The following is a 12,966-nucleotide window of genomic DNA, read 5'->3' on the forward strand; positions in this document are numbered from 1 at the left end:
GCACTTTGCGAGTGTTTGATGGCCTGAATTTCACATGCACTGATGAGGACACGCTGGACACATTAAGGATGGATGAGTCTTTGCTGGTACCCTAATTAGGCGAGCAGTGTTTGCAAGCGGGTTTGGGGGGTTTTGAATGTGTTTGAGACCTGCAAACCCTTCCCGCTGAGTTAACAACCTGTTCATTAAGCAGGGCTCCGTGCATGCTTTCCTTTATGGATTAGCATTTTTCCAGCTGGTGGTACCCTCCTGAACACACCATTTCCACGGAGCACCTCGATCCCTCTCTTTGCAGCCCAAAACATCACTAAAGACATAGGAAAAACACGAGGAAGGATGGGACCGCGGGGCCATTGGGCTGCAATGGCTCTGACCTTCCAGCGCCGCAGCCATCCCAGGCATTTGCTTCCTCATTAGTGGAAAGGTTATGGAGAACGGATCGGCTCTGTGCAAACTCCCCGTGGTGCTCGCATGACGCAGGTTGGCTAAGGCAGCTCGCCCCGATGCTCAGGCAAGCGCCAGCCAGAAACAAAGCAGGGAGAGGAGAGCCACATCAGTGGTCCCCATACTTGTTGTTGTCCCCACATCCCACCCGCCTATCCCATGCTGGGGGAAAGCAGAGTCTATCCTCAAGACCACACAAACCCCCTACTAGAAGAGATACCCTCAAACCCTTTCCCAGAGGGTTGTGAGCCCTGACTCATCGGGATGCTGAAGGGACACAGGCACTCCTGTGGATGTGGGGGACACGATATTGAAGCAACCACATCCTATTTGGGGATTCGGCTCTGGAGAAAGGAACCGCTCCAGGTTTGGGCACAGCAGCCGCTGCTGCCCGGTTTGTTTGCTCAGGATGGGTCAAACCAACAGCATTAACCCCCTGCTGTAAAGACCCCCTCGGAGCATCTCATGTGTGACACAGAAGGAGCCATTTAATGCCTCCCAGCACCCAAAGGGGACAGGGCTGCTCTTGGGGCCATCCCAGGTGATGGAGCCTGGGGCTCCATTAGTCCTTGCTGGAAACCTTTCTCCAGCTGGACCACATGGCTCTCTCCTCCCATTGCATAACTGCACTTTGTGAGCAAACCCAGCCTTTGGCCATGTACTTTCTCCAGCATCACTCTCCTTATTCCTTTCCCTCATTCTGGACAGCCACTGAAGCACCAAAAGAGGGAAAAGGAGAGGAAAACCCAACGCTCATCCCACCCGTAAAGCAAAACCCAGGATGCAAGAAGGGGGGAAAACAGAGAGTGGTGTCAGATGCCTCCCCCCAATCCATCCCCTCCTGGTTTGCCTGTGGGGGTTTGACAAAAGTGCTTTTGGGCTGACACAATGATTACAGGGTGCTGAGACACAAGTTGCACACGGATTTCTTCCCTGCATTTCAAGCAGGGTGAGGACACGGCTGCAAAAGCAGCTGCACTTCTGGAAGGGTCACAGAGACGGGGGAGAGGGGAGGTGGCAAAAGGAGGGATGATTTGGGGAGAGGAGGAAGGAGGGATCATTCCTGCTAAGGGAAAACAAGCAACGGGAGAGCGGGTGGGAGCGTGCACAAGAGTGCGAAGCCAAACACAGGTCCATGATGGAGAGGGGAAGGATTTGATGCTGGTCCCTGAACCAGCCTCAAGCAGGAAGGGGAGAAGCTGGAGCTTCTTCCCAGTGAGCAGGGTGAGATCCTGTGGCATTGCTATGAGGATTCAGGCAGCAGCACTGGGAAGGTGAATGCAGCGTGCATGCATCTCCCGGTGGGAATGCAGACTGAGCGGGGCAGAGTGCGGTGCCCTGGGCACACTTGGACTCCCCATGCCTGCAGGCAGTGGGTTCTGGGCAGCGGGGAGGAGGAGAGGAGGATTTCAGCTCCAAACTCAATCTGTTGGAGAACTTGGGCTGCTCCCCGCCAAGCTGAAAATAGCACATATGTAAGGACGTGCACGCAGTGCTGGCTGTGTCCTTACTGAGCGCTTCCTTCCTGCTGTGCCCCAGCCCTCCACATTGCTGCCTCCCCACAGCCCCTCATATCCCCCCCTATGGGGACAGGTCTCAGGCAAGAGGTGTTTGGGGCTCCTTAGAGCATCCTTATTACGGCAAAGTGAGGCTGGTGCATGGATACGGACCTGGAGCCCTGTTCTTTCACCTTCACGTTTACCACGAGGTCTGCCCAGTGGCAGCATCCCCACTGTTATCATCTGGAGTGGGTAAAGATGAGTGAGGTTCATGCGGGAGCTGAGCTCTATTAAAAGCAGGCACCTGTCTTTAGCCCTCCCTATGACCACCGGCTTGCACTCAGGATGGGGCAGTGAGCACACACAAGTGCCCAGGCAACTGTGGCAGCAGGAGGGTATCTCCATGGATCCCCAATAGTGCTCCAGATTATATCTACAAACCCGTTGTTGGGTTTGGGATAATAAAGACATCGTCCTCCTCTGCAGGAGCACGTGCTGCATGGTCGGGGTCAAGCCCCAGCCCGCACAGGGATGGTGAACTAGCAGAGCATGCAGCAAGCTGGAGGATGGAGATAACCCTGACAGCAACTAGAGCTGATTCCTGCAGCGGAGAGGCAAGAAAAGAGGCTGAGCTCCCAATGGATATCGGGCATGGGAATAATGGGAGAGCTTTGCTGGGATGTCGGCCGCAGCTCTGAGCCCTGCTGTTTCCCCACCCCTGTTTGAATGCTCCCTAAAGGAATGTTCCTCTAAAGGGTGAGTTCCCTGGGTGGAGGAATTTTGGGTTTCTCACCCCAAATCTGCACCTGCTGGGATGATGCTTTATGGTGAGAGCTGCAGAGCCTGGCTGGGGACAGCAGCCGGATGACAAGGGACATCATGGGCATGGACCAAGCACGGCTTTAACAGGCACTTGCAACCAAAAATGTACCTGAGCATCGCCAAAACCCCACTGCTTCCCAAAGGCCTTTGAGGAGCGGCATTAGCGAGCGTGTGGTATCAGCTCTCCTGAAACAGAGCCATTGTGGTCGAGGCAGGATCCTTATTAATTCCTTCCTCTCTTTCATTTCCAGTTTTCCTCTGTTCCCTTTCCAACTGCTCAGGTAGGGGTTGGGCTCCACCGGCACCGGTCCATGTCCCTGCAGCACAGCGCTGCCAGCGTTAGCACTCCATTACACAGGGATGTGATGGGTGGTTGCATATAGGGTCCATAACAAGCTTGGAGGCACATGAGGGGAAGGGAGCCCTGGATGCGGGAAAGAGCCCTGGGGTGGAGGAAAAAGGAGGGTGGGGAGCACTGAAATAACACCCCAGAGCCAAGCAGGGGGGATGCACAGCCAGGTCCTGGCAGGAAACTGCCACTTATTGGAACAGCATCGTTTGTGAACATCCCACCTTTTCCCCAGACACCACCCTTTGGGACAGAGCACAGGGAAAGGGGTGGGATGGGATCCCCTCAGCACCCACAAAACCCACCCAGTAATCGCTTTTCCCATCTCTGCCAGCAGCAGCTGCCTTGGACACTTATCCCCAACACATTCACCCTCCACTTTTGGGTCCCCTCACTGCTCTCATTCCCCTTATTCCCCCCTCATGCCCTCATTCACCTTAAAAGCACCATTTTCCCTATTACATCCCACACCCTTCAACCCTGCAATCCCCTCCAGCAGCACACATCACCACTGATGCCATTTAAGCATCCCCAGATCCCAGGGATGCTGATGTGCAGCAGCCCCTGTTTAGGGGACAGCGCTTGGATGCTCTGTGTCCTCCTGTGATACCCACTCACCCACCAGTTACATAAACTGCTTGGAGCTGGGCCTGTTTTCGTCTGTGTTGCCTCCAGCACTGTGCTCTTCAACTTTATTTGCATAACAAATAATTAATAATAATTAATGACTGGGAGAACGGTGCCGATTGCCAGATCCTGCTAATTAGAGCACAAGCGCCATTGCAGGCATCACACAGCCCCATCTCCCCACCAAGCACTGGCTGTGGTCAGGGATGTGATGGGGACCATGATCCTGTGGGACTCTTGGCCCTTTAGGGAGGAGGAAGAGGAAGAGGAGGAAGAGGTGGCACTACCTGGGACGGGTCAATGGTGCCCGCAGGGTTTTGGCTGGTACCCACATGCCAGTGCCTCAATGCAGCCTCGCTCCATCACACAGCATCCCATGCTCTGCTTTCTCCCTGCCCTTATTAGAGCCGGGCCAACACTACTTAATTGTCTGAAGATGGCACCACTCCATTAATTACCATGTAATTAATGGGAAAACGGGCACCAGCTCATTAGAGAAGAGCTTTTGCTCCAGCAGCCCCACAGCCAAATGGTGCTGGGGATGCTCCTCACCTGAGCCTCATTACTGGTGACAGCCTCTCACCGTGGGAGGGGTCTGAAAGCATCAGGGAGACCCCCCCTGTGTCACTGACACTGGGAAGTAAGGAGCAAGGATGTGAGTGACTGCCTCGCCTGTAAGGGGATGCTTGGGTGTACATGGCAGCCTCTGCCTGGAGCTCGCAGCCCTGCAGGACATGGGTGCTGAGAGGGAAGAGAAAGGGGTAAAAGGAAAAAAGGAAAAGGGAAATGCTGAAAGGAAAGGGAAAAGGAAAATAATAATAAAAAAGGTAAAAAGGACAAGATAAAGAAGAGAAAGGAAAAATAGGGAGAAGAGGGGATAAAAGGAGAGGAGAGGGGAGGAGAGGAGAGGGAAAGGGAAAAAGGAAAATGGAAAGAAAAGGAGAAAATGAGAAGGAAAAGAGAAAGGAGAAGGAAAAGAAGGAAAAGGAGAAGGAAAAGAAAGAAAAGGAGAAAGAAAAGGAGGAAAAGGAAAAGGAGAAGGAAAAGGAGAAGAAAAAGAAGGAAAAGAAGGAAAAGTTGAAGGAAAAGGAGAAGGAAAAGAAGAAGGAAAAGGAAAAGGAGAAGGAAAAGGAGAAGGAAAAGGAAAAGGAGAAAGAAAAGAAGAAAATGAGAAGGAAAAGAGAAAAGAGAAGGAAAAAGAGAAGGAAAAGAAGGAAAAGGAGAAGGAAAAGAAAAAAAAGGAGAAAGAAAAGGAGGAAAAGGAAAAGAAGGAAAAGGAAAAGGAAAAGGAGAAGGAGAAGGAAAAGGAAAAGGAGAAGGAAAAGGAGAAGAAAAAGAAGGAAAAGAAGGAAAAGTTGAAGGAAAAGGAGAAGGAAAAGAAGAAGGAAAAGGAAAAGGAGAAGGAAAAGGAAAGGGAGAAGGAAAAGGAGAAGGAAAAGGAAAAGGAGAAGGAGAAGGAAAAGGAAAAGGAGAAGGAGAAGGAAAAGAAGGAAAAGGAAAAGGAGAAGGAAAAGGAAAAAGAGAAGGAAAAGGGAAAGTGGAAGGAAAAGAAGGAAAAGGAAAAGAAGGAAAAGGAAAAAGAGAAGGAATAGGAAAATGAGAAGGAAAAGGAAAAAGAGAAGGAAGAGAAGGAAAAGGAAAAGGGGAGGGACTGGTCAGATTCTCTCCCCTTTGCTCTGCTCAAGCACTGTCTGTATCACGCACAGTGCTCCTGTGTGCCCATGGAAGTGCTGAGCCGCGGGTGCTGGGGCGAGCGATGCACGGACCCCAGCCCCAGCTGGAGGGAGCAGGGCGCGTTCCTCCGGGGCAGAAGCAGGGATGAAGCAGCGCGAAGCCCTTTCCCTTTGCTCCGTGCAAGTCCCAATGGCTTCCCTTAACCCCTGCAGCATTCTGGACAAGCCCTCGGTGCCGGCAGAGCCCTGGTGCCACTCGGCATCGCTCCCACTGCAGCTCCAAGTGGGCCCCTGGCTTTACACCACCCTCAGAGCAGAGCCGTGCGTGATTCCACTCCTTTGGAGCTGTAATTCCTTTGCGGAGCTGCTTCCCCTTCAGCACCACACATAATCCATTGCTCTGTAATTACACGGGAATTTTAATATCTGGTGTATTTATAAGATGCACTTAATTCATCAGCCCCTTTGAGCATGTTGTCATTACAGCCTTCAGCGCGGCAGGAAGGATGACTTGCTGTCAGATGGAGATTAGCTGGCCCTCATGTGTAATGAGTTGCAGTGAGTTCTCAGCCCAGCTCAGAACCACACTACAATAGCACTGGGGAGCAGGACCCCACTGTTCCTGGTATCCCAGACCCCGGGGGGCATTCCCAGTGCCAGGATTCCAGAGACAACAGGCAGCAGGATACAAGCAGCACCCAATCCCCCTTTCCCAAACATGGGAATCACCCTGCAGGGCCGGATTTGGCATTCCCAAAAGAAAGGCCTGAACTGGGGGAGGTTTATCCCTGCATCCAAGCACTGGGGGCTCCCCAAAGGGCTCCCCAAGGCAAGGGATCCGCATTTGGATCCCTCCAAACCCACAGAGAAAGCGACTGCTACTGAAGGCTTATTTTTCCTGGCGGTTGTTCCGGTGGCTCCTTTCCAACCATGTCCTAAAAGGGAACCAAAGGCCTTTGAGCCTCTTGCACTGAGCACAATGCAATGATTTTCCCAGCCCGGGCAGCAGGGATGAGCTCACCGGCATCCTTGGCTCCCCCCGGCTTCGGGGTGCAGGGTCCCTGTGCCATGCACCATAGATGACAGGGATGGATAGGGGACCAGTGGGAAGCTGGGATCTATGGCACTGAGGCCTGGGAAAAACACCAGGGAGCAATGAGCAGAATGGGACAGGGAGGATGGGGATGTTGGGAGTCCCGGCTCTCACTGCTGGGTGACACCGTATTCACACCGGGATCATACCGGGTGTTCCCGCAGTGATGGGCTTGGCAGTGCTGGGGTAATGCTTAGACTCAGTGAGCTTAAAGGCCTTTTCCAGCCTGGCTGATTGATTCCATGATTCCATGATTCCATGTCCACACTGCCCTGTCAAGCAGGCAGCACCCAGGGGTGGTGGCATCTGCCCCGACTTGAGGCCACCTCGGCGCTGGCCATAAGGCACCATGGAGGTCACCCAGCATCCTCAGGATGGGACAGAGACCTGCCAGGTCCCCGTAGCTTTGGGTGACAACTGTGACAGAGCTGGGGCACCAATCCTCCTGCATCCATTGAGCCATGTCAGACTGGAGCTGTGATGACATTTTGGATGGAGCAGGACCCTCAGTGGGTACCAACCTGAGCCCACCCATTAACCTCAGTTCTCCCAGTGGTTGCCGGCACTGGGGCAGCTCCAGATGTACCCCAGAATTTGGCATCCATCACACAGATCCCCACCAGACCACAGCCTCTGCACAACCTGGCAATAACGTCTCTCTTTGATGCTCCCTGCTCCAGCACCTTGTTCCTCTCGGGGTACCCAAGCCAGAGGATGCTGTGGCCTGCCTGCTGTTCCCCCTACCCCGTATCACCAGTCCATAGCACATACAGCATCTCCCTGCAAGGATGCTGCACCGAGCATCAGCAGGTCCCTGCCCCTACATGCCAGCACCAAGCAGGGACACTGGGGGCAGAACTAAAGCTGGACCAGGGCTCCAGGACAAGGGTACCCAAGGTATCCAGGGCTCCTGGACAAGGGTATCCAGGGGGCTGGCAATGTCCTATCTCCTCCTTCCCATCCAGAGGAACCCTGGTACCTTGTCCCCCCAGCAGGTCACAACCTCCTGCCTCAGTTTCCCCACCTGCACAGCAGGGCTATGCTCTTTGAGCAGGGCAGAGATGGGAGCATTGATGGCAGGGGATGCCAACAGGGTCTATACCCTGATCCCTCCCTTAGGACCATGGGGCTCATTCTGCTCTCCCCCCTCCCCATCACCTCCTTCCACAGGGTACTGCCACCCGGAAGGGGGGGAATTCTGGCTCCCAAGGTCACTGAGCAAACAGGGTTGGATGCAGAGGCCACATCCCCAGTGCCCAGCCACCCCCTGGGGCTCTCCTGCTCCTCAAGTGCCTCCGTCCCTCCCTGCTCTCCCCAAAAAGCAGCTATCCAGGGAGATGCTCCGCGCTGCAGCTCTGCCGGTGGCACTGGCGCTGAGCAGAGCACACTGCAGCACCGCCGTTATGTAAGCCCCAGCCGGGCTCCGGGGATGTAGGACACCGGGGTTACCCCCCATCCCATCGGGGGGGCTGCCCCCCCTTACCCCAGCCCGGCCCTGGGGTCATGGAGCAAAGGGGGGGACCCCCCGTTAACTCAGCTCACACTGCAAGGGGTGCAAAAGGGGATCAGGGTGGCCCTGCTGTGGGGCACACGGTGGTGGCAGGGGGGCAGCAGTGGGGGGGGCTGTGCTGCTGTGGGGCAGGAGATGGGGTGGGATGCGGCTGGGAAGCAGTGGGTGATGCATTCGCATCCCAACTGAGTCCTCTGGACCCCTCAGCCCCAACTTTACCGGGGTTCACCCATGTAGGTGAGAGCTGAGGGATGGAGCTGGGTTGGCCAGGTTGTGATTCCTGGGTTGCGCCTCCCTCAGAGTGACTCATGGAGCGGGATGAATGCAGCCAGGGAAAGGATCCCGGCCTCTCTCCCAGCCTGCTGTGTGTATTCCCCATCCCTGCACCTCTAGAGGGGTCAGCATCCCTATGGACAGCCTTCCTGTGCTCAGCATCCTTGGGACAGCAACCCTGTGGTCCACTTCCTTAGGATGAGAATTTCTGGGGAACAGCATCCTTGGTGTTAACAACCCTGGGACAGCATCCCTGAGGAGAGCATCCCTGTTGCTTCCAGTACAGTCTGGGGAACCAGGATCGGGGCTTCCCAGAGCTAAAGGGGAGGTCCTGCCCCTGCGGGATAGCCCCAGCATCACCTGCCCTGCAGGGAAGCAGAGGTGAGGGATGGCACAATGGGCATCATCCATCCTGGAAGCACAGGGAGCGAGCAGGCAGTGCTGGCAGCACCAGGGCTCCCCCAGGACCAAGCCCTACCCTGGCTCATGGACTGGCAGAGACCTGGCAGCATTCCCTGCCGTGGTGCAGGACAGGGATAGGGAGCCCACGGCCCCCCAACCATGTGGCTTCTCCCTGGCCTTCCGCCAGGCATAGTCTGGATCTGGCCATTCCCTGTTTGGAGGTGGGGAGAAGGGAAGAAAGCCCAGGCAAAGGCTCCCAGCAATGGGAGATACCAGAACAGGAAATTAATGGTAATTAATTCATAATGACGCTGAGGTAGTGATACCAGATGCTTCAAAAGTCCAACGGGGGAATCTGAAAGAGCTTTGCAAGAAAACCATCGCCCACCGGCACTCCTGCCTCACTGCAAGCTGGGAACGAGGGAGCGAGCTGGGGACCAGGAGCTGGGACCAAAGCATCAAAGCTGGCACTGAAGGACCGAGATAGGGCAAGGGAATAAGCCAGGAATGGGCAAAGAGGGGCATGTCCCAGTGAGGTGACAGACCCACAGTCAAACAGAGCTGTGGGGAGCAACACCACGCACCCACCACGCTCCCACCCCAACTTAGAACTGGAGTAGGGCCGTGCTCTGCTCCCCACGGTGCAGGGGCTCCCTTGATGCTCGTTTTTCCCTCCTTCCTTCCTTGCATTCCAGACACGCTGGGAGCAGGGCAGGTGGATGGATGGGCACTGAGGCCATGCAGTGGGGACAGAGGGACAGGCTCATGATGCGGGACAGGGACACAGGTCCTTCCCCAGCCCATGTCCCCATGCTCAGAGGACAGCTCCCAGCTCCTGCAGCGAGGCAGCAGCACCAGGAATGGGGGCAAACCAGGGTGGTTTCTCCTTTCTCACCCACAAGCAGCCTTGCCCTGTGCTGTCAAACCCAAACAGGGCTGGACCTTAACCAAAGGGTGCAGAAGAGCCTAATAAAAGGGCTTAAGCCCCAACACCACCTCCCCAGGGCCGGAGACCATGGAGCCAGTGCCGTGAAGATGCAACCATGAACTAAGCAGAAAACACCGACAATGGCTTGGAGCCATTCATCACCCTGGTACCCCCGGTCAATAGCAGGGATTATGGGCCCCCCAGTGATGCAACAGCTCCTGCACCCAGAGGGGACCCCCAAAACAGGGGTTAAGGGAGCCAACCCAGGCCATAGGGGCTGGCAGTGGTGGAGCATTACGGCAGAACACGGCCAGGGCACAGCGCTGCCATCACTGCTTACATAAGGTGCCTGCTCCGTGTGCCACATCCCGAGTGGTGACAGGAGAAGGGATGGATCCATCCCTCATAGCGGCGGCGCTCCCGCTCCTTCTAGAGACAGCATCCTCCCAAGTGCCAGCCTGCCCTCTCCTCTACCTGCACAGAGGTTGGGTGAGGCTCCCAACCACATTCACACTCCAAACCCAGACCCCAAATGGGAAGGAAATGCCGGGTTTTAGCTCATGGTGCAGTTCCCTCGACAGCTCCTCTGAAGTTTATCCATATTGGAGAACCATTCCCACCACACTGCCAGGGAAGATGCTCCCACAGCCTCGAATGGACGGTGGGGAGATGCGGGAACCCACAAGCCATAGCTATGCCCACAAAGCACCACACCAGGGGGAACGCTGCCATCCCACCCCGACTGATCCCATGGGATTTGCCATATTCCCTGGGGTCATCTCAGGGCTCAGAAAAAACCCCACTTTGGCTCCATAGATAAAGCAACCCTTTCAGGTAAAGAGCAGCAGAGGTAATAGTGGATTTTAAAGCCTATAAATAAGAGGGAAGAAATAAAGTGGCCTTTAAGGTGCCTTCCTAGCAAAGCCAGTGCTTTATCCGGCACGGATGGAACACTCGCTGTTATTCCAGGCCTGAAAGGAGCAGGCAAGGAATTTATCACTATTATATTATGGGGTTTTTAGCCTTGTTTTCGTTATTTTCTGGTAGCTCCATTGCTTTGTGCTCACACAAAGGGAATTTCACCTCCTGTTCGGAACAAAAGGCCCTGGAAAGTTTGGCGGAGAAGGGGATGAGGAGAAGGAGCTTTATAGAAGCAAAATGAGTTGTTGCAGGGTTTGGGCTTGGTTTTCTTTGCAATGGGCTGTAAAACAGCCCTGGAAAGACCTGACACAAGAGTCCCCATCCCCACCAGTGTCACCCCAGGGTTGGGAGAAGGGATATCTCACAGCCCCTATGAGACCAGGGTTGATTCGGGGTGCAACGGGAAGGCAACGGGATCGCTTCCCATCCTTCCCACATGCAAGCAAAGACTTCGCCACGCTTTCTAAGAATGGGAAAGGAGAAAACCCAGCCCTCATTTGCCGACACCGCTGCTGAACAGGTGGTTCTAAATCACAAGTGCAGGAAGGGGGAGAGAAGGGAAAAACCAACCCTTGTTTTGGTGATTTTGTGCTCCTATTGAGTGCAGACGCGCCTGGGAAGGGATGCTGCTAAGTACACACCATTCCCCCCTCCTCGAGCACTCTTTGCTCTATAATTAAGAGAGGCTTCTAAAAATACAGATAGCCTCCAGCACCCAGAGAAGGCGTGTGCAGGTGCTGCTAACTGGAGGCACTTGAGTACAGCTCATTTTGTGGACCATTTTACTAGCCTGGCTCGTGCTCCGCGCCGATACTATTACAGTGATGCAATTATGCTGCTGCTGCTGCTGTCGTTGTCGGCTCCCTTTGCCTTTTTCCCCCCCACCCCTGCTTCCTTCCTTGCGGTTTGCAGTTTGCCTTCGAAGCACACAGACACAAACCCCTCTTCTCTCACATCAGCTCACCCCAGCAATGGTCCAGGGAGCCGGGGAGAAGAGGGTCACGCGAGCGCGCATCGCACACACGCGTGCACACGGATGCGGGCACACACACAGGGGCATTACCCTGCCGTGGGCATTCCCGAAACCAGGCGGTGTGCAAAAGTTTTGGCTTGGGAAAGCGAGCTGGATGTGGGAAGCGCGGCACCGGCGCTCCCAAAAAGCCAACAGCAACCCCTTTGACCAGGGAAGGAAGGAGGGAGGGGGCCCGTGGTATCGGTATGGTGATAGTGATCAGCTTGGTAAAATCACCCCCTCTTTCCCCATCCCCAAACTGGCATTTTGGGTACGGGGGTGATGGGGAGGGGGGGTGAACTTCACTGCTGCGAAACTTCCCCCGTCTGATTTCTCCATTAGGGCTGCAATAGGTGGAAGTGATTGACTCACTATGAGACTGCTGTTTTTGCCTCTGACTTGGGATGGAGACGGAGCTGGAGGAGCAGTGGCTCTGTGGCAGGCAGGCACTGGAGCTTGTCACTTACCTCTCACTGCATCCAGCCGTGCTCCCCCCCCCCGGCAGTGGGGCTGCAGGTCCTGGAGAGTTAGCTGGCTGGGGACCCCAGATCCACTCGGGTTTCTTCCAGGACCGACGTTCGGCTGCTGCTTCTTAGGCACAGACCCAACCCCTCCATTCCAACCACAGGGAGGGGGGAATAATAAATGTATCTTCTTCCAAAAGGGAAAAACAAAAATTAAATAAAAAAAAAAAATGTAAAAGAGGGAGATTCTAAAAAATAAAAATAAAAAAAAAATAACCCCCACGCGTTTGTTTGTCTTGGTTTGGTTTCCCCCTGCCACCCCCCGGAGGAAATAACGAATAAAAACAGATAAATCCCAGCGAGCAAAAGATCCAGACTCAGGTGAATTTAGCTTCAAACTCCCTCTGCGCTTTCAGAGCCTTCAGCCACAAACGGGCTCTGGAAGATGCTGGGGGACCCATCGTCGCCAAAGTGTCATCAAATATCCTTTCGGGCTCAACTCCGCTCCTGCCCGGGGAGGGTGGACTTCTTCCCTGCTTGCTGCGTGCTGTGGAGTTGGCAGGGACCTGCCTGGTTCAGCCCCAGCGTGCAGGGTGGGTGGGTTGGTTGGTTGGTTGGTTGATGTGGGTTGGTTTTCTTCTCCTCCTTTTTTTTCCCTGCCTCCTTTCTCGCTGCTATTGGTTTTCCTGCTATCTGATCCTGAGCGAGCGCTGCAGCTCGCCGCTTCCCTGCTTTCTCCCCCCCCCCTCCTCTTCCCTTCTCCTCTCTCCAGCTCCCAGCCTTTTGACAGGGAATGAAACACAGACACCCAGTGAGACAGGCTCCAGCTTCTACAAAGCTCCACTCCCTCCTACTGCCTTTGTCCGTGAACAGCAACTACTCCAACTCTGCCCGTAGACACAAGTGAACCTCTGCATCAGCACTTTCCTAATGGCTGCTTCACTCGACT

General features: G+C 54.7%; 1 protein-coding gene across 1 annotated transcript in view; it reads right to left on the minus strand.

Moving 5' to 3' along the window:
• Positions 1–12,766, minus strand: part of KCNJ12 (potassium inwardly rectifying channel subfamily J member 12) — a 34,069-nt gene extending 21,303 nt beyond the window's left edge. The window contains exon 1 of the mRNA XM_061345941.1: positions 12,021–12,766. The gene's annotated coding sequence lies outside the window, so the exon portion shown is untranslated. The remainder of the gene's footprint in view (positions 1–12,020) is intronic.
• Between the last annotated feature and the right edge of the window lie 200 nt (positions 12,767–12,966).

The sequence above is a fragment of the Neopsephotus bourkii genome, unplaced genomic scaffold (assembly GCF_033783945.1).
Source record: "Neopsephotus bourkii isolate Nb327-2 ecotype Australia unplaced genomic scaffold, CSIRO-AGI_Nbou_v1 NB_39, whole genome shotgun sequence".
Classification (NCBI taxonomy): Eukaryota; Metazoa; Chordata; class Aves; order Psittaciformes; family Psittacidae; genus Neopsephotus; species Neopsephotus bourkii.